A 27,721-nucleotide genomic window follows, 5' to 3' on the forward strand; every position below is an offset into this window, starting at 1 on the left:
CTTTTCACTTCAATTTTTCACTTTACACATAATGCGCATTTCAACATCTTGTCCCTTGTGTGAGCTTTCCCAAATTTCATTGAACATTTTCTCTCTTTCACTTTCTTCATTTCTCCTGGTTCTTTTGGTCCAATTTTTCTTAATTTTATCATTAATTTTGCATGCCCCCCATAATCCTAATAGACAGGCCAGAACAATTAATAGACCCATTAGTATTTTTGCAAGTACCCCATTCCAAATGTTGGTAAACCAGCTTCCTACTCTGGCAATTCCCTTTCCAAATTTCTCCCAAACTCCGGGTTCTTTCAAATCCTTCAAATCTGCACTATCTCTAGTTAGGTTAGTAAGCATACCTCTAATCTTTTTACTATTGTCCGGAATGAATGAGCAGCAATAGCGCTCGTTGAGCATCTTGCAGACCCCTCCACTCTTTGCTAAAAGAATGTCTAAAGCAAGCCGATTTTGAAGAGTCATAGCTCTTTCTGCAGCAAGTTCAGTATCCATCAGGAGTATGGCCCCTGTAAAATTTGTCAGCATGTTATCCACAATAGTAGACAACTTTTGAATCTTTATAGAATTCAAGATAACCCCTACTGGAGGGATTATAGCTCCAAATATATCACCAATGACAGCAGCCACTGATTCTCGTTTTTGTCTAGCATGTTGTAATTCAGACGTTTTAGGTATTTGCTTTAAGTTATCAATCTGGTAAATATTTGGGAAAACTATTCCCAGATAACATGTCCCATACCATCCCTTAGGGAGACGTAATAAGCATTAAGTCCACAGATGTAATAAATCCCAGGGATCGCTGCATCCTGTCCATTCAACATAAATGTCCATTTACTCTGAAACAAAAACACATGTCTACATTCACTCGTTCCCACAAACAAATTGTCCTGCTCAGATTTTGGCCTATATATACAAAGCCTACCTACATGTAGTGCATCTATAGCTAGTTTGCCTTGTGTTTTGATTGCGGTGTAAGCATAATCATTTGGATATATGCGCTTTTCTAATCCTTTTTCTAATCTTTTTTTTAATGCTTTGCGTCTATCATCAGTGTGGTCTAAAAAGCTTTTCTCTACAGGTGGCAATAAGTAGGTCAGATTGTTGTGATGTGCATAAGCAGTTCCAAATGTAAGCGTTGGCTCAAAGAATCCTCTAACTATTTTTATATCATGTTCCTTAGCTAGCTTGTTCAAGAATTCAATCACAGGCACAAAGGAAAACACAACATCCAGATTTGAGTAAAAGTATTGCACATGCTCTTGATGATAGAATCTGGTTAGTAGCAAACTACAGCTAATCCCATATGTTAAAAGAAGGCTATGGTAGGTAACCCCTTCTTGCACAGATGAAGGAATCTTGGTACACACATAACAGTCTTTCACATCCATGGTTTCCACATACTCATTCAGCAAGCGATAGAAGACATTAGTAGAAAGTTCTCCCTTTGAATTAGTTCCCTCATGCAAGTGTCTTGCATCTTGCTCAAACCTCTCCCATGGTGTTAGTGTTGTAGTTTCAGGTTTTGAAGTAGCGTTAATAGTCTTTTTCTCCAACCACGGCATTTCCACAATCACTCCCACAATTATTATTGCACACACAATACCTATTATAAGGCTTAACCAACCACACACTTTACTTCCCTTATTACTACCTCTATTGTAAGCCATGTCTGTGTAGAATCAAATAACAGAATAACAATCAACTCGAGGATGATATAGAACGTTTTTTTTTTTCTCTTTCTTTTGCATGTATTTACAGCGTTTTCACTCGTTCCAGGACCCCTTCGTAAAATCAGGTTAGCAGCTTGTCATAATCAGGTTTTCTCAATGTCAAATCAGGTTCTAATGTCACATCCGGTAATTTATAAGTCTCTTTCTTAGTTTTCAATTTCCGATTATTAACAAAGTCTCTCCTTTGAGCTAATTCAGGTACCGTAGTATTGACCTGGTACTTCTCGATCAAAACGGAATGCTAGGAATTCTTGCTGCCATTCAGATGTTGTAGCATACGCCCATTCAGGACCTATATATTTTCTGTTTGCGACTCTCTTTCTCTTCAACCTGCGTTCACCTTGCAGTTCTCCTTCACTTAGATCTTCCACTCGGGATGTATCAGTTTCCTCTGTTATGGTTTTGTCTGGTATGCTTCTTATCCTTAAAAGTGGTTTCTCTGGCCAGTTATCACCCTTATGAGTCTTCTTCCGATATGTCTTTTCAGGACGCTGGACAGCACCCTCCTCTTGTGATATGGTGTTTTCACTTGATGGACCTTCAACTGGCTCAGGGGATGTCGGTACACTCTGATCGCTTTCTAATATTTCCCCTTCTTCTCCTTCTTCTTCCTATTGATCAGTAACGGGTTCTAGTTCTAACCCGTATCCGTCTACTTCTTGCAGAACCTCTCCTTGAATTAGTTCTCCTGGTGCCTCTACTGAGGTAGGCCCTCTGTCACCTCTCTCGAACTCATTCACTTTGTGAAGGACGATGCTGTTCTCTGTGGGCTCTCCCGCAGTCTCAGTTCCTTCTCGGCCACTTTCTGGCCCTGAGGCTTCCCTTCCTGGAACTGTTGTGCCGGAAACTTCAAGTTCCTCATCAGTTGGACACGTTACCTTCTTTGTGTGACGGGCATGTATCCAATTTGGAACGCCTGCACATTTCGCAGCAGTGGTTGTTGTCAAGATTACTTGATACGGCCCTTTCCAACGTGGCTCCAAACACGACTTCCTCACGTGCTTCTTGACAACCACCCAGTCACCGGCCTGTAGGGTGTGACCTGGATCTCCAATCGGTGGCAATGGGTTAGCCTCTACCTGGTGAGAGAAAGAGCGAATCATGTCAGCCAAACCTTTGCAGTAGTCCAACACCATATCATCTGTGATATTCACTAGAGCATTCGCAGGTACTGCTGGCAACCTCATAGCTCTGCCCATGAGGATTTCATGGGGTGATAGTCCTGTTTTCTTATCAGGGGTGTTTGTCATTGACATCAGCACTAAGGGAAATGCATCTGGCCATTTCATATTGGTAGCTGCGTACATCTTTGCCATTCTTGATTTCAGAGTACCATTCATTTGCTCTACTAGTCCTGATGCTTCAGGGCGGTAGCTACAATGCAGCTTTTGTTCAATGTCTAGTGCGGCACATAGAAGTTTAATCACCTCATTGTCAAAGTGTCTGCCCCTATCTGATTCTATAGAGACCGGAAACCCGAACCTTGGTATTAGTTCCCTAAGTAACAGCTTTGCAACTGTGAGACTGTCATTTCTACGTGTGGGGTAGGCTTCAATCCAGTGACTGAAAACACACACAATCACCAACACGTACTTCAATCCTCCACAAACAGGCATCTCAATGAAATCCATTAGCATTTTGCTGAAAGGACCACCAGCTCTCCCAATGTGGCTCAAAGTTACCACAGTCCCTTTTCCGGCATTCATCTGTTGACAGATTATGCATCTGTGACAGGTAACCTAATCGATTTTGAATGACCTGATCATTGCATCTCTCCCAAGGTGAGCCTGTCCATGGTATAGCCTGGCGAATCGTGACAGAAGGCTATTTGGCAAGACTAATTTCCCCTCCTCTAAGACACATAAATCATCAGCCCTCTGTACACATTGCATTCTCTGCCAGGAACGTTTTTCCTCTTTGCTAGCACAACCCTGTAATGTCTTTAGCTCGTCTAAGGTATCCACCACCCTTAATGCAAGGTTCAAACATGTGTCATTTTCAGTTTGCGGTAGCAATTCCCACTGTCCCCTTGAAGGATATACAGTTCAATGCGCAAAACCTTGCGACTTTATCTGCATAATCGTTTCCTATAGACACAAAGGGGGTCATTATGACCCTGGCGGAAGGCGGAGAACCGGCGGTAAGACCGCCAACAGGCTGGCGGTCTTACTTTGTGGAATTATGACCATGGCGGTTACCGCCATGGTCGTCCGCCGGTTCTCTGTTTCGCTCGCCAGGGTGGAGACGACCGCTGGGCTGGAGACCTGGGTCTCCAGCCCGGCGGCCGTCACTAGACTGCTGGCGGTATTTGGACCCGGCATCCCGCCGTGGATTTCCAGCGGTTTGAACCGCCCTGAAATCCATGGCGGTAAGCACTATCAGTGCCAGGGAATTCTTTCCCTGGCACTGATAGGGGTCACCCCCACCCCGACTCCCTCCCCTACACCCTACACCCCCCACCCCTGTCACCCCCCAAAGGTGGCAGGGCCCCCCTCCCCACCCCGACCCCCAACATCACATCACCCATACCCACACGACACGCACGCAGGCACCACCTACACACTTACACGCACACACGCCAACATACATGCCTACATCCACACACACAGTCAGACACGCACACCCACATTCAAACATGCACGCACACATCCATACAGACATACCCACAGACATACACGCACTCATTCCCAACCTCACAACACCACCGCAAGCATACACGCACTCACACACTCCCACTACATACACACACACACACCCCCATGCACCCACACAGCACCCCCCTACCCCCCTTCCCTAACGGACGATCGACTTACCTGGTCCGTCGATCCTCCGGGAGGGGACGGGATCCATGGGGGCTGCTCTGCCAACACCACACCGTCAACAGAACACTGCCACGCCAAATCACAGGACGTGATTCGCTGGGCGGTGTTCTGTTGACGGGGCGGTGGAGGTGGAGCAACCTCCACTTCCCCGCCGCCCGCCAGTATGGCTGTTGGCGGCTCTCCGTCTGAAAAAGAACGGAGAGCTGCCAACGGTCATAATACGCAGAGCGGTAAACTGCCACCACTGGCGGTCTTCCGCACGCCGGTCCCTCGGCGGTCTTGGAAAAAGACCGCCGAGGTCAAAATGACCCCCCTAATTGTTTATTCCAACATTGTTCTATTTTACGTGCTTCTGATTGGTCAGCACATCATTTCTGCTTTCACTTCCGGCTCACCTTTGCCATCCATGCTGTCTTGTGGAGCCTGAACCAAGTACAGCCTCTAGTCACTGGCAATGGCTACTGTTCAGTGTCCTTCCACTGTCTACTCACTTCAAAGGTACCTTTTTATTTTATTTGTTAGCAAGCACTTGTTTAATTGGATCTGTAGTCTTCTCCTCAGTGTGTTAACTTACAACCATCAGATGTTGTTTTTAATGACCCCCCTCCATTTTTAGCCCACCACGTCCTCCTCCCTGCTCTCTGATCTTTTACCCACACCCCTGCTTCAGCTAACTCCTGAACCCTCACTCGGGTCCCCGAAGGTATTGAAGTGCTTTGCATGAGCACCATTTACATTACACCTTTAACAATGTATTTATTTATTTATGTTTGCATGCCGTCTTCTCTCCCTCCAGCATGTTAACTCAACCCACCACCATTGTTTTGAACGAGCCCTCCACTTTTAACCCACGACGTCGACCTCACTGCTCTGTTGTTTAAGCCAGCCTCTGCTTCAACCACCTCCAATGCCCTTGCTAGTGTTCCGATTGAGTGTTTTATATAAGCACTATTTACAATACACATTAACACTTTATTTTCTTATCTTTTCTTTTACACATGGTCTTTCGCTTTGACTCATCCGGTCTCACACTCGAGCTCTCAAGCACTTCTGACTCATTATTTAACTTTATATCTGTAGGAAGTTGGCTCTGTATATACTATCTCAAAGTGAGAGATAGTGTGCACAGAGTCCAAGGGTTTCCCTTAGAGGTTGATAGTGGCAAAATTAGATAATACTAATGCTCTATTTTGTGGTAGTGTGGTAGGATTATCAGAGGGTAGTGTTAAGCACTTGTTGTACACACACACAGGCAATAAATGAGGAACACACACTCAAAGACTTAACTCCAGGCCAATACGTTTTATATAAAAAAATATATTTTCTTAATTTATGTTAGAACCACAAGATTCAAGATTTGAGGTAAGTACATAAAATGCAAGGTACTTCACACAGGTAAGTATAGAACTTTGATTTAAAACAGTAGTACACACAGTTTTGGTTAAAATGGCAATAAGCTATTTTAACAGTGGACACAGTGCAAAACTCAACAGTTCCTGGGGGAGTTAAGTTTGGTTAGGTTAGGCACCCACTGCTGGAGGTTCAAGGCAACCCCAAAGCCACAGCACCGGCAACACAGGGCCGGTCAGGTGCAGAGGTCAAGGGAGGGCCCAAAACACATAGGCACCTATGAAGAACAGGAGTGCTCCGTTCCTAGTCTGCTTACAGGTAAGTACCTGCGTCCTCAGGGAACAGACCAGGGGGGTTTTGTAGAGAACTGGGGGACACACACACAAGCCCACAAAACACACCCTCAAAGGCACAGGGGCGGCCGGGTGCAGTAGGAAAAGTAGGTGTTGTGTTTGCTATAGAAAGCAATGGAGGGTCCCGGGGGTCACTTAGGTGAAGCAGGCAGGGCACAGGGGGGCTTCTCTGGCCAGCCACTGACTGGGCTAGGATGAGGGACGCCTGCTGGTCACTCCTGCACTGGCAGGTGGTTCCTCTCGGTCCTGGGGGCTGCGGGTGCAGTGCTTGGTCCAGGCATCGGGTTCCTTTGTCACCAGGCAGTCGTGGTCAGGGGGAGCCTCTGGATCCTCTCTGCAGGCGCTGCTGTGGGAGTGCAGGGAGGTCAACTCAGGGTGCCCACATCATTGGAGTCACCTGGGAGTCCTCTCTGCGGTGTTGGTTGTCCTGGACTCGAGCTGGGGGCGTCGGGTGCAGAGTGTAAAGTCTCATGCTGCCAGCGGGAAGTGAGAGTCTCTTTAAAAGATGTTTCAAAGTTGCAAAGTTGTTGCAGTTTCTGAACAGTGCCGCTGTTCTCTGGAGTTTCTTGGTCCTTTAGGTGCAGGGCAGTCCTCTGAGTCCTAAGACGTCACTGTTCCTGTCGGATGCGTCGCTGTGCAGGTTCTTTGAGTGTGGAGGCAGGCCAGTAGGGCTGGGGCAAAGTCAGTTGGTGCTTCCGTCATCTTTGCGGGGCTTTCAGGTCAGCAGTCCTTCTTCTTTCTTCAGGTTGCAGGAATCTCATTTCCTGGGTTCAGGGAGGCCCCTAAAAACTAAATATAGGGTTATGTTCAGGTCTCGGGGGCAGTAGCCAATGGCTACTGTCCTTGAGGGTGGCCACACCCTCTCTGTGCCTCCTCCCTGAGGGGAGGGGGGCACATCCCTATTCCTATTGGGGGAATCCTCCAAACTCATGATGCAGGATTTCTAAAGGCAGGGGTCACCTCAGCTCAGGGCACCTTAGGGGCTGTCCTGACTGGTAGGTGACTACTCCTTGTTTTTCTCATTATCTCCTCCGTACTTGCCATCAAAAGTGGGGGCTGTGTCCGGAGGGGCGGGCATCTCCAGTAGCTGGGATGTCCTGGGGTGCTGTAACAACAAGCATGAGCCTTTGAGGCTCAGCGCCAGGTGTTACAGTTCCTGCAGGGGGAGGTGAGAAGCACCTCCACCCAGTGCAGGCTTTGTTCCTGGCCACAGGGTGACAAAGGCACTCACCCCTGGTGGCCAGAAACTCATCTGGTTGTGTCAGGCTGGCAGAAACTGGTCAGCCTAGCACTAGGAGTCGGACTGGTATTCAGGGGGCATCTCTACGATGTCCTAAGGGTGTGTTTTACAAACAATTCCACACTGCCATCAGTGTGCATTTATTGTGCTGAGAAGTTTGATACCAAACTTCCCAGATTTCAGCGTAGCCATTAGGGAACAGTGGAGTTCGTAATTGACAGACTCCCAGACCATATACTCTTTATGGCTACCCTGCACTTACAATGTCTAAGGTTTTGCTTAGACACAGTAGGGGCATAGTGCCCATGGAACTAAGCCCTCACCTGTGGTATAGTGCACCCTGCCTTAGGGCTGTAAGGCTGCTAGAGGGGTTATTTACCTATGCCACAGACACTGGGTTAAGGCATGGCACTCTGAGGGGAGTGCCATGTCGACTTAGTTATGTTCTCCCCATCAGCACACACAAGCTATGAGGCAGTGTGCATGTGCCCAGTGAGGGGTCCCCAGGGTGGCATAATACATGCTGCAGCCCTTAGAGACCTTCCATGGCCACAGGGTCCTTGGTACCAGGGGTACCATTTACAAGGGACTTATCTGTGTGCCAGGGCTGTGCCAATTGTGGGAACAAAGGTACAGTTTAGGGAAAGAACACTGATGCTGGGGCCTGGTTAGAAGGGTCCCAGCACACTTTCAATCATAACTGGCATCAACAAAAGGCAAAAAAAGTTAGGGGGTAACCATGTCAAGGAAGGCATTTCCTTACAATATCCATCTATTTAACTTGCTAATTCTCTATCTGTTTCTAACCCACTCTTTCTCCATCTTACTCTGTTGCCACATTAATAGACACACACAGTCAAAACACACCTAAAACACAACTCACAGGCACACATACAAAAAAGACAGAAAGATTCATCCATGCAAAGCACACATACAGGGTACCCACTCACACACTGCACCAGACTATTCACTATTAGTATACCTGCTCCATTGCCAAGACCTTAGTGCTGATGTACCAATGGCTTTGCTGTCATAAAGCATGCAGTTCCCCAATTGTTACTGCAACAAAACCTTAAGGCTCAATGTACAAAAGGTACACTAAGAGTCGCAAATGTCTTTGTTACTCACAGTGTATGACTTGCAAAGAAAGGGGTATGTGAAAAGCAATCTACCAATGTTTTGGAATTGCAATTTTGTCCGTAAATCACTTTCACATTGGACTCATCAAAGTGGTGGTGCAAAGTCAAAGAACTTGTGGATGAAATCAGTAATAACTGCTTGTCTGACCCGTGTCTAGGTATTTCTGAGTTCCCTTCTCGTGCCTGTCAGCCCTTTTGCAAAGCCTTATCGAGGTATCTATGAGTCCTTTTTGAATACCTGTGCACCTTAACTTTGTGTCACCAGTCCCTGTTGCCTTATCTCCAAGCCCTGCTGTAATGTTTGTGAGTCCTAGTGAAGTATCTGTGAACTCAGTCAGTGTATCTGTGGGCCATCTTCCTGCCTCCGGCGTGTTCACTCACCACCTTCTGCCCACCACGTTGGTTTTAATGACCCAGCTGCTTTTAACCCACCACATTCTCCCCACTACTCTAATGTACCAGTCCCCCTGCTTCATCAACCTCCTGCCCCCTCACTTGTGTTCCCAAAGGCAGAGTGTTTTACATAAGCACCATTAACATTACACAGACACTTTCTGTTTGTTTTTTTCTATTACATATGGATGATTAAGTGATTTGCTCAGGATCACAGGATGTTTAGTTGGCGTCAATACTCAAACCTGGTTCCTCAGTTCCAAAGTCGGCAGCTCTGCCTTCCTCATCCATTAGACCTGTTAACCTACCACCCATGTATACTCTAAAACAATAGTAATACATGAATTGGCAAAGTCAATAGATTTTGCATAGACAAAACCTATTGGCTTTAACAATGCTTGTATTGATTAGGTACATATCCATTCAGCCAATTCTGTGAAATTTGCTTTTTAAAGCGGTGCTCAAGGTGGGCTTGAAAGGATTAAAACAATAGGCATATCTGGATGGCTAAAATTGGGTCTGCTGATTGGCAAAGGAAGCTTTTTATCCCTTGAGCGTTGTGGGTAATCTGACTAGCCGGCCACCGCTTGGCACCACATGACCACAGAGGGTAGGCAGGAGGAGGTAGGGCTAGCACAGGGGGAATGGCGACAGAGGGCAGGAGAGAATGGCAGGCGTAGTAATGTGACCATAAAGGGTAGGCAGGAGGGGCAGTGGAGGCTGACAGATCATGAATGGCAAATGAGAGGGGCAGGGGTATCAGCCAGACCATGGAGGGCAGGCAGGAGAGGGTAGGGGCAGCACACAGACAGCAAGAGGGCAGACGGGAGAGCAGGGACATCAAGTTGACCACAGGCGGCCAGCGGGGGGAGCAGAGGCATTACATGAACCACGTAAAGTAGGCAGGGGGGCAGGGATAGCACACAGACAACAGAAGTTAAGCGGGGGGCAGCGGACAACAAGCTGACCTCAGAAGGCAGACAGGTGGGACAGGGGGAGTAGGCAGACCATGGGGAGTAGAGTGGAGGGGGCAGGTGCAGCACACGGACAGTGAAGGGCAGTCAAGAGGAGAAGAGGCCACAAGTTGACCACAGAGGATGGGCAGAGGAGCTGGGGTAGCAGATGGCCCACAAAGGGGTTGCGGAGGGAGTGGGGGTAGCACATGGACAATGGAGGGCCGAAAGGAGGGTCAGCAAGCTGACTAAGGGTGGCAGGTACAAGGGGCAGAACACAAATAACAGAAGGCAGATAAAAGGGGCAGCAAGCTGAGGGCACACAGAACAAGCGGGAGGGGCAAAAGCAATTAGCTGACACATCACTAACTAGTTGCACCCGTGTCTACCTTGTTTAAATGAAGTACTGCTTGCACTTAAAAGATTACTGGAGGCTAAAATGTCCACCATATAACTTTTACATACTGAATTCGACTAGTCTCCAGGACTACACTATTTCTATTTTGTACATGTACACGGGTACATCCTTTCAATCTATGCTATATATGAATGGGCCCTTTACCACTTATTTTGCTTTTTAAAATGATCTAGCAGTTAATTGAACAGTTGCAGGAGCAGTAGCTTGGATGAGGTCATCAGTGAAGTTATCAATAATGTCATTTGAGATGTCATCAGTGATATCATCAATAATGTCATTTAACATGTCATGATTAATGTATTATGAGAGGTCATAAGCAGTGCATGGCGGGGCACAATTTATAGCCAGCTCATGGAAGCGTAATTGGTGAATTTCAGTTTTTTGTTTGTTTTCTAAACCTTAGTTTCTATGCCATTTCAACATGTAATTTTAAAGGCACTTTGACCCTTGTTTTGTTCATAGATATTTAGATAGATCTTTAGGCCCATATTTATACTTTTTGACGCAAAACTGCACCGGCACAGTTTTGCGTAAAAAATATTACCGCCGGCTAACGCCATTTTGGTGCGCTGTGCGGGTGTCATATTTATACTTTGACGCACGGCGGCGCAAACAACAGGTGGGAGTCATTATTTTTTACCCACACCGCAGCGTAAAGTCATAAAGGAAAACAACGTTAACGCGGCGGAAATGACTGTGGGTCGATTTACGACACCGCAAACCGGATATGCGCCGTTTTTTTTTGACACAATAGCGTAAAAAAAAACACAGCGAACACAGCCATTTCACCAGAGGAGAGCCAAAATGGATCCCAGATGCCACTACAGACCCCAGGAAGATGACAGCAGACCAGGAACCAGCCAGGAGGACCCACACAAGAACCAGGACACATTTAAGAAGAAAAGAAAGTGTCACTTTAGTGCAGATGAGCAGGAAATTCTGGTTAAAGAGGTGACGGAACACCAGCACCAACTGTTTGTCACATCAAAGTTGCCAATCAGTAGGAGAGAGGCTATATGGCAACAAATTGTCGACAAGATTAACAGTGTGGCTGAAGTACGCAGAACTGTAATCGAGTGCAAGAAACGCTGGCATGACTGCAAGCGCAGGACCAAGGAAAAGATGGCCAGGAACAGGAAGGCAGCACTGCAGACTGGAGGTGGGAGTCCAGCACACCAGGAGGCCCTGGACCACATGGAGGAGATGGTCGCAGCCATCATCCCTGAGGAGATCCTCACAGGACAGGACAGCGCAGACTACCAGGAGACAACGCACATGCAGGGTAAGTCGCATGGGGAATTAAAATGCAATAATGTCAACTGTGAGCAGGGGGGATACCGACCACAAAATGCATGGAAGTCATCATATACATGGAGTGGCATGGGTAAAGGGGCACGGCATGGGGGCATGGCCTGCACAGACAGAAGCTGGGGCACACCATTACACTACACCAACAACAGTCCCATGGGGGCATGCTGTCATCCCAACGATGGAGCAAAGGGAAAGCCACGCCAGGAGGGAAGGCCACTACGTCAAACTGACATCCTGGCACTCGTCAGCCAACATACCCCCTACATTAACTTGGGCCCTATTAGCAATCCTCTAGCCATACCAACAACTGCAATGTAACTGCGACAACAGTTGCCACTACCACCTCTGCTCTGTGTGCAGCTCAAGTAGCCAATGGCAGTAACCTCCCCATGGATCATACACACCTAAACTAGGGGGTGAGGATGACAGCTGCAACAATCCCCAGAAACAAGACAAAGGCCCCAGTACTCTCAAATGTCAATGCACATAGTTGTCACAAACATCAGCCAATGTAAACAACAATAGGAACGACACAGCACTAAGGACACACCCATGCTGCATATGTCAGGGTCCACCCTGTGCCTGGGTAACAAGGCATCATCACAAATGTCATACTGCTCAGACAACAGCATTGAGGAGGGAAGACATGTAACTGGTCACTGAAATACACCTGCACAGTCAGAGGAGGAAATAGGACACTGATACGACTATCAGGGCAATCCAATATAACACACATTCCCCAACATCAGCAGGACACATTAACAATGTCAACATCCATATCGGATCATAACATTGCCATGCATAGGATATGCCACATGTCAATTGCATTTAAGTGGATGTGAACAATCAGGGATTGGGGCAGGGCCAGATTGTTAATTGTGCTGCCAGGGCCATCAGCACACCCACAGCCAGTGAAAGGTCTCACCATGAGAATGGATGTACACGGAGGGTGGAGTAGGAAAAGAAGGTGGCAATTCTCTATTTGGCAAAAATCAACACCTAGAGGCGATGAGGCTGACAAGTCTGATAACTCAATAACATACATGTGACACACAGGTGGGCCATAGGCCTGGAAGAATGCCCATCTGAAGGACTGGAGAAATTAACACAAAACAAGATCACAAAGTGAATTCATCAAAAGGCAGGCACGTCACATCAAAATTGCCACAAAACAGACACACTAATTGTACCCTGTTTCATTGCAGAGGAAGATGGATCTCCTGCCGATATGCCTGTCCCAGATTTCCCTGATGACATGGATGACGAGCCGATAAACATTCCCCAGGAGACTATCCAAAAGTTCCTTGAAACTCTCCAGACCCCACCTTCTGTCACAAGGAGGAGCACAGAACAAGCAGCCATCGCAGAGGAACCACCCACCACCCCAATTGTAAGACCTGCCAGCTCCAATACAGCTGAGGACTCAGACGACACTTGCACCAGCTTTGAGAGAACTGTACTGGGAGTACAGTGGGAGCTGGCCACGGAGGTGCGGGTGGGGATGCAAACTATGGCATCCAGCCTAGAGGGGGTGCGTTCGTGCATGATGTCATCTGCAGATCAGGTAGCAGCTATGCAAGCCCTAACATCTATCTTGCAGGAACTGCAGAAAACCCAGAAGGAAATCAGCACAGCTGTAATACAGTTGACCCAACACCTACAACAGCAATCCTGTCAACGCGTGCACGAATGCAACATTGAACCCCTCAGGGCCGACCTGGCTGCCTACCTATCCCTCTGGGGATAACTAATTCATCAAATAGTGTTAGCAAAATGTTTTCACCATGCAAAAATAACACAATAAACATGCCACACTAATCTAAGTAAACACTAAAAAAAACTGCACAAATGAAGGTGTCTGAGTTAACATTCAAATAGGTAATCATGCCGAACTGTGTCACAAATGCTGTATGAGGGTCACGAAGACAAGAATACAAGATTGCCAATGAGAACTCATCTTATAAGGGTGTGCATGATCATCACACTGCAGTCAGACCTAAAACTGTTTCCCCAATATCAAGTCTGGAAGCACTGTTAGTGACTTTGAAAACACACTTATCAACAGAAACACATTGGGATCCATATTAACTGTGATTGGTGGTTGCAACAAAGGGTAGACACTTTGCAAGGTATCTCTGGGCTAGCTGCCAATCGTACAGCTCAGTTGGGATTTGTTTGTTGCATAGGACACAGATATTATAGTACCAAATTGGTGTACACTGAATCCAAACCCACGATCAAGTACCATTCAACACATACTATTAAGGGGTAACCAAATATTTATTAAAAGCTAACCATAGATGAGGAAACTGAAGGAAAAATCTTAGCTACCCTAATCTACCCTGACTACTCCTTACCCACAACTGTCCGTAACTAACCTAAGCTACACTTACTTATCACATGTAACGAAACGTTCTAAACATCTACCCCTGCCCCCCTTATGAGACGGACACATTGAGGACAACACATAATAACTTAAACACATACTATACTATCCTAAACAAATGTATATTTTTTGGTATTTTTTTGTATTTTTTTTTTTTTTGCACACAAGAACCCCAACATAGAACCCACACATGTAATAAGTAAAAAAAGAAACAAGCAGGACCCCTCACCCCACACCCACTAACACTAACTAAACTAACAGCCTATACTAACCTAACACTAAGCCCCCTAAGCCCACTAACTATAAGAACAAGGAAAGAGGAGGAAGGGGAGGGTATCATGTCCATCAAATCAAGTGTCTAGAGGTTGGCCCTCCGGAGGGTCCTCTTAATATTCACCTTGCGCAGCACTTTGTCCATCTTATGTTCCATTCTGTTGAAGGCTGCAGGGTCAACAGATGGAGCAGTGGCAGTCTGGGTACAGGTGGAGGAGGTCTGTGTGGGCTGTCCTGCACCGGTGGTAATGCTGGGGCCGGGAAGTCCTGCAGATGTTGGATCAACAGTGGCAGCTGTGGGTGGGGCCACCTGGCTCTGATTGGTGGTTGTGCTTGTGGTGGCTGTGGTGGGCAAAGTAGGCCCACCCTGTGGGAAGGCTCACCATGCCCCGGAGGCACGTTCATGGCGATATCGCCAGGCCATCCTCCGGAACCCCGACTCCACCAGCAGGATGTGCTGGTATCGCATGGCCCGGCACTGAAAATCACGGACCTGGTCTGGAGTCATGTTAGCTGCTGTGAAGACAAATGCAGATATGCTACATTAGTAACTGCATTGTGTGAAACGGCACAGCAAGTTAATCAGAAATTACATCTACTGTACTTGTAACAGCTCATATCATGATACAGAGCATTGAATGTCCCTGAGGAAGTATATGGCAGGCCAGACAACAAAGGTCACATCACACAAAGCACATCCATAACCTACAAGATGGGTAACAACTGGCTTTGACTTGCAATCTGACTTCTGACAGTTATCATCTAAGAATCATGCTGCATATCCTCCGCCAAGAGCTGGGCTACAAATGTCAGTGTACGGAAAGCAAAACTAAAGCCACATGGTCTGCAAGTTGTAACTGGACTTTCCAGTATAGTACCAAGTGCCAAACCTTAGTGTGTAGACTAGTATGCAACCAAACCGTCACTTATTCACATGTATGTGTAACATACTGGTAGCATCAGTACTAGGTACCCCATTCACAAACCCATGGCGGTGTTTGAGGGGGGGGCGGTGGATACACAACTATAATTTGCCAACAACATGTACACCGAGGAGTGTATAGGCTACTCAACACATGTTTGTCTCTACAGACACACCACAGGTAAGGTCTATCTACAATTAGGAGTCAGCAAACCCTAGAGCACTCATAGGGTCAGACATGTCAGGAAATGTAGAACTTAGTACACAAGATATACTTCCGGTGAGGCCTGACTTACATCAGACACAGAGTAGCTAGAACACCCATGATCATGAATTGCATGCACACCTAGGCCTTTACACTCAGGTTCCATAGACGTGATGCACTACATGTGGAAGTACATGCTGCTAGGAGGTTCTACCTACTGTTTCAAACTTACGTAGGTAAATAGGGAAGCAGATGTCTATTGGAAAGCTATTAGCTCTACCAATCTTAGAGAATGTGGGTCTGACAGGCTGACTAAATTGGGGCTGACTTCCATTGCGACGCTTGGTGATACAAGTGTCATACACATGACTATCCCCTGTACTCACAGTGGGGCCTACAGGGATGTCCTACAATCCCTACATGATACCATTGGATACGCATTGGCAAACTCAAAACATGTGAGAACTGCATTCCCACTCATGGAACAAGTGAAAAGCTTGCCCAACGCATCACACCTTGCTATGCGTCCAACTCACATGAGTCCATAACCAGCAAACACAACACATAACAGACATATCAACACTTACTGGAGTGGTCGGGGTCCTCAAATGTCGCCACCTCTCCCACAGTGTAGGGTGCCGGTCCACCTGTAAGGTATGAAAGGAAGAAATGTGCTCAAAATCTGTGCACTGTGCAACAATTTCATAAACATATACAATGTGTAGGCTGAATAAGGAAATGGCAGCCATTCAGACATGATGGTACTGCATCTGATATTTCACGGCCAACTTGTACATAGCATGGGTCTCCTGTGACAGTTACACACATATCTCCACACATACATTGGCCCTAACTATCATGTGGTTGCAAACATGCCCCATAATTGGTGAGCACTAAAAAATATGGAGTGTAATCGTCTCATCATGTGCATCCAAGAGAGACATCCAACGCCTCGTTACTTGAGAACTGCATTACCAGTCAAATATGCCTTGTGGCCATGACACATTTATTGCACATAGGTCCAATGTACAGAGGGAGGGGCAGGGACTCTTGTAAGCCATCCTGTTGTTACAGTATAGTCAATTGATGTGGCCCAGCTATGGTGATTTGCACCAACCATGGAGATGTGAAGCCATATGCATACACTTGGACTGCCATCCATATTTGGATTGTGGCTCAACTAATTCCAACAAACATCTTAAGATGTTAGCTGAAGGCACCTTACACCTTTTCACGATGTTTTCAAATCAAGAAATGACATGTATCCAAAAAGATCAAGAAACACAATAATTCCACACATTCATAGTACTTCTGTGAACACTTTCCTTCCACACTCACCAGACTAACATGAGAGAAATGTCTGAGCCGCTTTGCTATTATCAATTGACGTGAAGGCAACACTCATTTTCTGCATCATGTAGTGATTCTAAAGTCAGTCTAGCAATTGCGTCAACATAGTTGGCCTAAATGTTGGTACATCTGTACTTCTCTGTCAATAGTACCATATATAGACATGATTGGCTCCTATTTTGTTAGCTGTTCTGACAAAAAGGCCGCACCAATTTCCTTCATGGAAAAGTAACCTGTAAGTTTACTTAGCACGTGCTACCTGACAGCTAGCAATTGGGATCCTTGCCATAGTGTATCAATGATCCCCTTATATTTCCCCAGCATTACACACAGTCAGCAAGTTAGCTGGCAGACATTACACTAATCCCCTGATGTCACTACAGAGCATTTCATCGTGCACATTAACAATAGTCGTACTCACCAACAGTGCCACCAATCATGATTCCCAGGTGGTCCAAGAGATCCTGCTCCCTGGTGATTAGGTCAGCCCACCGGTGCTTCAGCTGGTGGTCACTCCTCTGGCTGGCATACACACGCTGCAGGTGATGCAGCACCTTTCCCCACAGGATTCTGCACGCCTCTGTCAGATACCCCTGTATGACCCTGCCCCCTGCCTGGATCATGAGCGGCAAGAAATGTGTCACCAGCCAGATGAAGCCCCCCAACTCTTCTTCCCCCATCCTGCCAAGACGTGGCTTACCAGACATACTTATAATTGACAATAAAGAATAGGGGTAAAAGAAATAGAAAGGGGAAAAGGGTGAAAGTAGGGGTACAAAGACAGAAAAAAAGTAAACCTAAACACTAAAAGAGACCAAATATCCCCAAACTATCACTACCCACAACAGACTCCCACAAACAAGAAAAACACAAGATAAATGGACAAATGTGGACAAAATACAGTACTACAGTATACACAAACAATATTTATTTCACAAAAGGACTTTACAGATAGCACACAGGACAAAAACAGCACAAAATCTCAGGACAACACTCACTACACAGCCACAGAGTCTAGAAGGATCATAGACTGCAAAGTGAAAGTGAAAGTACACCCTCTGTACATGATCTGTAAACAGGATATCCTATTACATCACTTCCTGTATGAAAAGTCCCGCCTTTTTCGCATTATGCGTCATTTTTCATTTACCAAAACTGGATTTGCGTAATTTTTTTTGACGCACAGACGTGAATATAAACCCGCATCCACATAATGATACATGGACTGTACAAATATCTGGATGCGGGCTAAATTTCACTCCTGTGCGTCAAAAAAAATGACGCAAATACAGTTTTGGTGAACAAAAAATGACACACACCGCTAGGGACGTCAAAATTACAGTGCATTAACTGGTTTGGGGCATTTTTACTTGTTTTTTGGTTATTTTACATTTGGAACAAATCAGAGATTGGCTAATTGAAGACAGTATGGTGTTGATGGTGTATGTTCACATGTGTGACATCATACTGCAGCCGAACATCCTCCACTAAACACTTCACAGTATTTTTACAGTTGGCTGATGCAATAGATAGTCATAAGTGTGGCCTACATATATGTGTTGCACAAATTGTGCATGTTTGGCATAACGAGAGGATAGCAATGTGACGCACATATGTACAATACCTAAATGCCTTTGGCTCAAAGTGTGTGCTTTTGACAACTAATGTGTTGGTTGACCAAATGTGTGTGTATCACATGAAGCATAATTGCTTGTATGAATGTAACGTCCATGTGTCCAATCCTTAGATGCAAGTCAAATTGAAAATGAGCAAGGGCATGTGTTAGTCATACATGTAACAACACCCGTAAAGTGTACTTCCAAGTTTTAGGGTCACGTAGACACCACATGTGACATAGCATGCACCAGATGGATGGCAGACGCTTGTTCATGTCAATGGTCCACATTTTCTTCATCCTATGTCCTAGAGTATTGGTAAGAGCTTCCTAGGTACTAGTTGGTAAACCCCACGGTGAGTCATACACATGCATTGAGGAAGTGGGTACCATGTTGTTTGCACAGACAGACAAGGGTGAATCTCATATGTATGATGACACCACAGTTGAGGCCATAGAAGTGAGACCCAACTATCAAGTGGCTGTGGTGGACCAGCATACAAGACAGCACGTGTCCACATATTTCCAGTGATCAATTGCACATAGGTGTCTTGTTCATGTGTGTAGTCCAATGATGATCCTATAGATTGTTAGGGGTGTAATTTGTCACAGTTCGGTCCAGGGATCCTCATGAGTCAGTGGCAGCTATTCCTGTAACTACTGAGTATCCTTGGTTGATCAATGTGAGTAAAGTAGATGTGGACATCTGAACCAACATGTGGATGGTCCCACCCTGTCTCATCACTAAAGACGTGTAATGAGACAGTCAACAGGGCAACCTTGGTGTGCTGAGTGAGATAATGTCTCAGGTGTCATGTTCCGGCAGGTGTCATTACAACATTTGTACACAGGTTGGCCTCTGCACTTCCCACTGCATCTGGGAACATCATAGCCTCTGTGCTGATTATTCTCACAGCTATTCACCTCACACGGCCCATCACTATGTTGTGCGCACTGTGATGCTGTGTGGGAACTGTCATGGTCCTGACATTTGCGTATTTTTCATGGACATTATCAGAGGTTGCTGGTTGTGCTGAAAGCCCTGTACCCAATCCCTGCCTACGGCCCTGGGACACTGTCACACTTTGTCATTCATGCATAAATGCAGCCCAGACAAGGGATGGGCCATGAATTTTGGTTTTCCAAGAGGATGTAACTCAAATGGTACAGTTAATAGGCAGATTATGCTATACAAGGTATTTGGGTATGCATGGAAGAAGCCCATGCCCAATGCCTCCTGATGAATGGCATGTTTGCTAACGCAAGTGTGGTACATATGTAGATACAGGGATACTTTAGTGTGACCCACAGACAGTTGCTGGTCAGGCTGACAGAATGCAAGGTGATTCAGGATCCAGTTACTTGACAAGTTACATAATCAGTGGTCTGACTGAGACTGTTTTTGAGGAGAAAGTAGACAGTTGACATGTCAAACTGTGTACGTCCTGTGTTTTTGAAGGTGACAAATGAACCCAGTGGCTGTGTTACACGGCTTAATTAGTATCAATGGTTGACGGTGTATTTGACATAATGGCAACTCCTATGCTGTTCCAGGCATCATCATCGGGGGCAGTGCTTTTTGAAATGTGTGGTGTGCATGGAGGTGATCATAGGTGTGGGCTGCATCTGTTTCTCACCAGTCCTGTAGGTGAGACTTGCATTCAACAGACATTTTCACAAGGGGAAGCAATCTATATGTGCTAACAGGGCTTTGAAACTAGAAGACAGTGTATAAATTGACCTGACGTCCTTGCAGTCAGATGTTCTATGACAATGGCATACCATAGGAAAGGGTGTAGCACACTGGTTTGCTAATGTTGGTCTGTGTGTGTAGAGGAGGTATTATCAGGGTACACATCTTAGTATTCCAGGGACGTCTTCCGACAGGTGGGTTGTGACCAGGTGCAGGGGTGTGTAATGAGTTAGGAAATGGCCTGACATGTACATGGAATGTCATGTGCGCAATGCATGTCATATGTGTGGCACTTGTGCTGTCTATGTTCTGCTTCTATGGAACTCTGGTCACAGATAGTCCTTGCAAAGATTGGATGCAGTTAGACTAACTGCTGTCAAGGGTCTGGTCAGGCATTCCTGTTACTGATGCCAAAGCACATTGACTGCCTCATGTATGAGGCTTGTTTTCCCCTTATTGAGTGATGGTGTCTTAGTTGTGTGCCATATGCTGCGTTGGACCTTGCTTTCAACATGTATGTGTGAAATAGTTGTGGTCCTCTGCTATTGGCCTTCAAAGGAGATATGTACATGATATATGTCATTAAGAGTGTGTGTGTATGTGACCATTGTATGTTAGGAATCACATTAGCTCTGGGATGTTCTGTGTCCTACTCAGTATCTCAGCAATGCTCCATGAGGCAACACTCTTATTCTGATAAGTAGAGATGAAGGTGCGCAAAAAGGAATAGCCAGACCATGATATGGTGATTAGAATAGGTGTTTATTTAAATTAGTTAACTAAAGTGGTGAAGGTGATCATATTCAGAAGAAATTATTTACAATCTGTTGCCACCTGCGTATACCAGCGGCCGTGTTCTGTAGTTCCCCCTCCTGTTGCAGCCCAGCATCCTCCTTTTCCTCCTCTTCAGGCATGTGTGGCTCTGGTTCCAGGAGGGGAATGTTTCTTTTGATACAAATGTTGTGTAATATTGCACATGTGAGGATGATCCTACAGACCATCTCAGGGGAATATAGGAGGCTACCACCAGTGATGTCGAGGCAGCGGAACCTTGACTTTAGGATGCAGAAGGTCCGCTCGACAATGCTGCGTGTCCTCCTATGGGCGTCGTTGTATGCACGCTCTGCAGCAGTACTTGGGTTGCCAAATGGTGTCATAATCCATGGCTGGATGCCATACCCCTGATCAGCTGCAAGAGAAAATGAATGGGATCATGTTGATGTAGCTGGCACTATTGAAAAGACCTTTCATGGCAGTAGTTGTCTTGTGTTGTCTGTGACTCTTTTGTGTACTAATGTGGCATCCTATGCTTGTATGGCTGTACCATCTGCATTGTGTTGTTTCCTTGGCTGAACGAGTGTTTGTCTGCTAACGGTTTGTCAGCAGTATGTTTTGGGATTTGCAGTACAGTGTGCCCTCCCTAGCATTGTGACTTGTGATACAGGTGTCCGTGTGTCTTCACTGGGGGTGAGATGATAGTTCCATGCACTGTTAAAATTGAAAGTGTTGTTAACACGTTCATATCAAAGTACCCTGGACATCCCATACCTTGAAACTTATGCAATGTATTAATGTAAAGGTCATTGGGACACTTACAATTGGCAAGGTGACATTTAGGCAACCACACTCATTAACGTCTTAACATTAGACTGTACAGTAATTTCCGATGTGTGACAGGTTCAATGGTGACTTAAGAAACATGGCTAGTGATGTCACGCCCTCAGTGTCTTCCTGTTCACACGTTGCTGTTGTGGTGTATGTGTTGTGTGTCCTAGAGGGTTGCTGTGCAGTGTGTATATAAGTAGGTTTTTGTACTTACCAACAAGTAGTCCATTGCCATACCGTCCATCCTGGAAGTGTTCATTGATGGTGCAGTGACGGAAGATGTATGAGTCATGTACACTCCCAGGATATTTAGCCACGATGTTGGTGATTAATCCCTGGTGATTGACTATGGCCTGCACGTTGATGGAATGTGTGTGCTTCCTGTTGCGGTAGAGGTGTTCAGTTGCAGCAGGTGGCACAAGGCGTACATAAGCGCAGTCGATTGCACCAAGGACGTGTGGGAAGCCACTGAGGAGGTAGAACCCCTGTTTTGTTTCCTGCTGCTTCTGCAGTGTGTTAGGGAAGCAGATGTGGAGGGGTGTCAGTCAAATGATGGCATCCAGTACTTTGGGCAAAAAGGCAGAGAATGATGGTTGTGATATTCTGCCAACCAGGGCACCAGTTGTTTGGAAAAAGCCACTTGCCAGCATATGAAGCACGGCAAGCAGCTTTGTTTCTGTTGGGATGGTGCGGGTGTCACAAAAGTGGGGTCCAACTGCTGTTCAATGTTGCGCAGCAGCTGCTGAATGGCCTGCCAGTTCAACAGTACCTCTGTATGATGTTGTGTTCCCTGAGGCCCTGCAGGGTGGTTCTTGGGCGGAATATCCTCTCCTGCCTTCTGCGCTGCCTTTGGGGTCCCTGCTGGTGTTGTGGTAGCTGCTGTTGTTGCTGCTGGGCTCTGCGTCTGCGTGCACGCTGGATTAGTATCACCTCCATGGCTCCCTGTTGCTGCTCTGCTGCTCTGCTGTTTGTTCTGTGTGTTCTGATTAAATACAGGTGTGTTTGCCCCATTTTAACGCCTGCCCTGACCCAGGCGTTAATTTTTTACGCAAATCGGGCTGTGCATCATTTTCTGGCTCCGCCTCCCGGCCGTGCGTCATTTTTGCCCGAAAGCATAAATACGACGCACGGCCCTTTAAGCCATTTTTTGGACGGGAACGCCTACCTTGCATATAATTAACGCATGGCGGGTTGCCGCATCCAAAAAATGACGCACACAGCAGAATTTTGTCGTCCACGGCCTCGGGCGTCAAAGTTTAAATACGGGGCAATGTTTGCGCTGATTGTGCGTCAAAATTTTTGACACACAATCAGTGCAGACGGAGTATAAATATGCCCCTTAATTTTTTAATAACACATACAGATAAATATGTATTCAGGTACAATATTATATATAAAATATAAATAAAGAATGACACCAATCTTGGAATTAAACTAGAACTTTATCCGGAGCAATACCTTAGGTTAGTGTAAGTCTGTTCTGTAGATTTTAAGAATGTTATTTACAAAATGGTGGTATGCATCAAAGGGCTAAAATCAGTGCAGGGCAAAGCCAGTTTGGGGTTGCTTCTGTTCCCATTTGGAGGAGGCCTTGTTTGGCAGTTAGGGAATGACTTGCAAGCTTTCCTCCCATCACCTTTCATGTGTTTGGTGTAATGTCCTGAGTGGCCAGAGATATACCCAAAACGTGGGTCTCTTGCTGTGCCACAGGATCCAAGTTATATTTCACAGACAAGGTCTACCAAGGCCAAAACCAGTGTGGCATTGCTTGTTTTCCCATTTGGAAGGGGCCTCCCTTGACAGTTTAGGATTGACCATTGCTATGAGGTACAGGTTTAGTACTAATTTGCCTAAGTCCGAGAATTGTCTAAAGTGGCATAGCAAGCAAGAAACAATGGGTTGGAGTGTTACTCAGATACCCAGAGTGATTACCAGTGATTTTGATTATTCCTTCCATCACCGTTTGTGTGTCTGATTTACCAGCCTTGAGTGGGCAATGGTATTCTTAGAGATGAGTAAGCTGCTGCTCTCTCTGTCACATGATCCAAGCTATACTTCACTGACAAGATCTAGCAAGTCAAATTGGTCTGGGGTTGCCTGTATTACTATCTGTGTGGGGCCTTGTGTGGCAGTTTGGGATGGACTTTGTGAATGAGTGGCAGGATCAGTATATATTCTAGAGTGGAAGAGTGAGTGGAAATGATGGAGTGGAATGCAACCTAGATTGATTTGCAGATACTTGAGGATTTAGGCAATCTCCATTGCACAGCATCCCACCGCCAGTCATTGACCACTGTTACTGAATGTGAAAGGCCATTAATGTTCATTCGTGTCCGCAGACCCTGATTATTCCCCTTAATGGTTGGGTGGACAGTTATGGCTACCTTTATGCCCATTGACGCCTCAGGACATTAAAGTTCACTGCAAGGAACCATTAATTGGTGCTACCGAACATAAATGAAATAAAAGGGACTGAACATCAACATGCAGGCATTGAAAATAATGAAGTAGCAGGAGACTGAATTCACAACTCTAAAATGCTAACTGCTGTCACGTAAATGGCATATTCATTCTGCTTAGCTGAAACGGCCAAATGCCAGTTTAAGACCATAATAAGAAACTGTGTACAATATGGTTCTCAAATCAACATACATTCATTATACCTCTAATATACCATCACTGCATGAGAATATGCATGCCCGTTACATAATGAAAAAATATGATATGTTAATGATTAACGATGCAAATCATTGACCATACTGACAACACTTGAGGCTGCATTACAGAATATGCAATGCATGCACTAAAAGAAGTATCATGCACAAACTACTGTGTCTGTGAATGTATCTACATATATTTGTGCATGAGCGAGAGAGCGCATATGGACAAAACAACGAGCTACATGACACCATGTCATGGAATAGCCCTGAGATATCAGGACTCTACTAAGGGGCATATGTTCAAGAATGTGGCGCATTTCAGATGATGCGCCACTCTTCTTGCACCCCCCCCAACTGGCACATATCAGCACCATGGTTGCTTGCGTTGTGCCACTTTGTAAATATGGCACAAAAAAATGCCTCCTTAACGCCATGTTAACATTAAAAAAAATGACGCTAATGTGGCACAAGGAGGCAAAAGGGACTTGTAAATGTGCCCCTAAATTATAAGACCCGCATTGAAGTTGTCTTCATTGCTTTTCCTTTTAACAGTGGGTGATTTTTTACACCCAAGTAGATTTGGTATAATATTTAGTGACATTGAAAAATTACCTCTCCTGAAAACCTCATGTATGCACTAAGCACGATTGGTGACAACAACAAACTCACTACAGATGCTATGTTTTTTATTGAGCACAAGTGGGCTGATTCAGATTTGTTGTCCACAATCAAAAAAACAGGAAAAGCCATCTCAGTATCTTGCTTCTTACATTCATCCTGTTTTCCAGCGCACTCAGAAAGATGTGGGCTTGTTTGAACTGCCCCAGCCATGGCACTGACTTGACAGAGGTATGCAATGATTGACTTCATCGTTGACCCCATGCAGGCCCATTCTGCTTTTGGAGATGGGCAGGCACCCACAGCAGGTGGATACACAATGTGATCATGAGCCCTTGTCAGAAGGCTCTGGGAGAGTCCCTGGGACCTTCCGTGCTCCTATAGATGTGCTCATGTACTCTCTAACTAACTACTTCCCAGGTGGTAGCAAATTAGGATGCCTCACAAGAGCCTCTATACCTAAGTGCTCCTATCTGTAACAAGATGTCAATGCCAGGTAGTCATCTCTGTGCCCTCGTTCAGAAGAGAAAATCTTCCTTCACATTGCATGAGAGTGAAATGTTTAGCCACATTATGTGCATTACAGAAGGGGTAACTGCAAGGATCTGCAGCCTCTTCTGTAACGTAGAAGTGCTGGGGCTTACAAGTGACATAAAACTACCCATCTGCAGTTTCATCACCTGGATTACCTGTGCAAGGAGAAAAGTATAACTGGGCAAATGATGGCCACATCTCCCGCAGCCCATCCTTTTAATTTTACCTCAAATCAGCAAATACCTCCCGGCCTGACACCCACCTCCGCCCCCAAATAAATATTTGGCATCCTGACAGCCGCTGCAGCTTCCCACCCTTCCCCACTTGAAGCTGTGATGCATGAGCTCCATCAGAGTGGAGAGCCGGTGCTGCACTGACAGGCTGCATTACAGCAAGGTCAAAGTGTCTTTGAATTTCTTTGTTGGAGCAGGTCTACAGAGCTCTGTGGCTGAACGGGAAGATGGGGTTGTTTGACAAAGGGAGGTGTACAGTGAAGCGAGAGAAGTGGGAGAAGCTGAGTGAGATCGCCAACCAACGACTTGAAGTGCATGGAGAACCAAGAGATTCCCTTGGTGACTGGCATTTGCTCTGTTACAGAAGAGAGTAGCCCGGTTTAGAAACCAGTATTCATGCTAATGGTTCTGTATGAGAGACATGCAAAACTTCAATCATCAACAACGACCGCAAGGTGGAAAATGGAGACATGCTCTCACTTTTCATTAAAAATAAATGAAAAAAGCAAGAAAGTCAAACGGGGTTTCAACAGAAAATATTATTGAAGCAAGCTGTGTACTTAATAAAAGGAAAAAGAGATTCAGGAAACAATTGTTTGATGCACTGGCAACTCCAGACAGCAGTGCTCCTTTACCAAACATCACGCATTCTGTTTTATGCTACCAACAACACTGTGGTATCCTAATAATATTACTAACACAATTATGATGAGGATGATTATTATTATTATTGTTATTATTAATAATAATTATGATGACAATTATAATAATAACAATAGTTGTGTGTTTTTATTTATGTTAAGATTATTTTTGGTAATAATAATAATATAAATTATTTATTAGATATAGTAGTATTGCTCGTGATCTGAGTATTGAGACTGTCACTCACAAATCTGTCTTTAGTTTTTGCTCATGGGGAACGCTTGCATCTAGGACCGTGAGCGGTCTCCCCAACTGGAACCTCCACTTCTTGTTTTAGGACAATCAAACAATCAATCAGGCATTTGTAAAGTGTGGCTTATAACCAGTGGGGTCTCAAGTAGACCTAGGTGGAGTTTGCAGAGTTGCGCTACACAGAGCTCCGTGAAGTGCCCAAAAAACTCTGCTGCCCTTTGTGAAGTTCCGCAAGCAGTGGAGTGCATTAGGTCACGGTGTTCACGCTGACTTTAAGTGCCAGGTGGTTGTCCCATGCTGCAAAATCAGCATGAACCGCTCCCTGTGCAGTGCAAGAGGGCACTGCTTCTTTTCTGCTGCTTGAGTTGATTTTCTACTCAAGCGGCAGCTCCCTCAAAGCAAACAGAAGATTTCTCAGCGTGAGCAGTCGCAACTATCTGTGACCGCTTGTTTTCAGAAAGCTCGCTGGGAGGTGGTCTTCAGTAAGATATTCCTTGCTCACACTCACCAACTAACCATTGACGACAGCGAGCAAGGAAAAAACTCTGCTCCGCTCTACTGCGCGGAGTTTTTCAGAACTCTGCACTCTAAGCAGAGCCTGGAGTGGAAAAAACCTGCAAACTCCACATGCGGAGTTCACCACCCATTTTCAAGGCGCTATTGTGGGCATGCTGCTCACGCGAAGAGCCAGGTCTTGAGATCCTTCCTGAGCTGCTTCAGCGAGGCGGCTTGTCTGAGGTTGAGCGGGAGCGTGTTCCATGTTGGGGCTGAGAGGAAGGAGAATGATCTGCCTCCAGCTGTACTCTTCCTGATTTCGGGGATTGTGGTAAGGGCAAGTTTGGAGGATCGAAGCTGCCTGGTAGGGGTGTTGAAGGTCAGGCGATGGTTGAGGTAGGTGGGTCTGATGTTGTGCAGCGCCTTGTAGGTGTGTGTCAGTAGCTTGTACGTTATGCGTTTGTCGACCAGGAGCAGGTGCAGGTGTCTGAGGTGGGCGGAGATGTGGCTGTGGTAG

The sequence above is a fragment of the Pleurodeles waltl genome, chromosome 4_1 (assembly GCF_031143425.1).
Source record: "Pleurodeles waltl isolate 20211129_DDA chromosome 4_1, aPleWal1.hap1.20221129, whole genome shotgun sequence".
Taxonomy (NCBI): Eukaryota; Metazoa; Chordata; class Amphibia; order Caudata; family Salamandridae; genus Pleurodeles; species Pleurodeles waltl.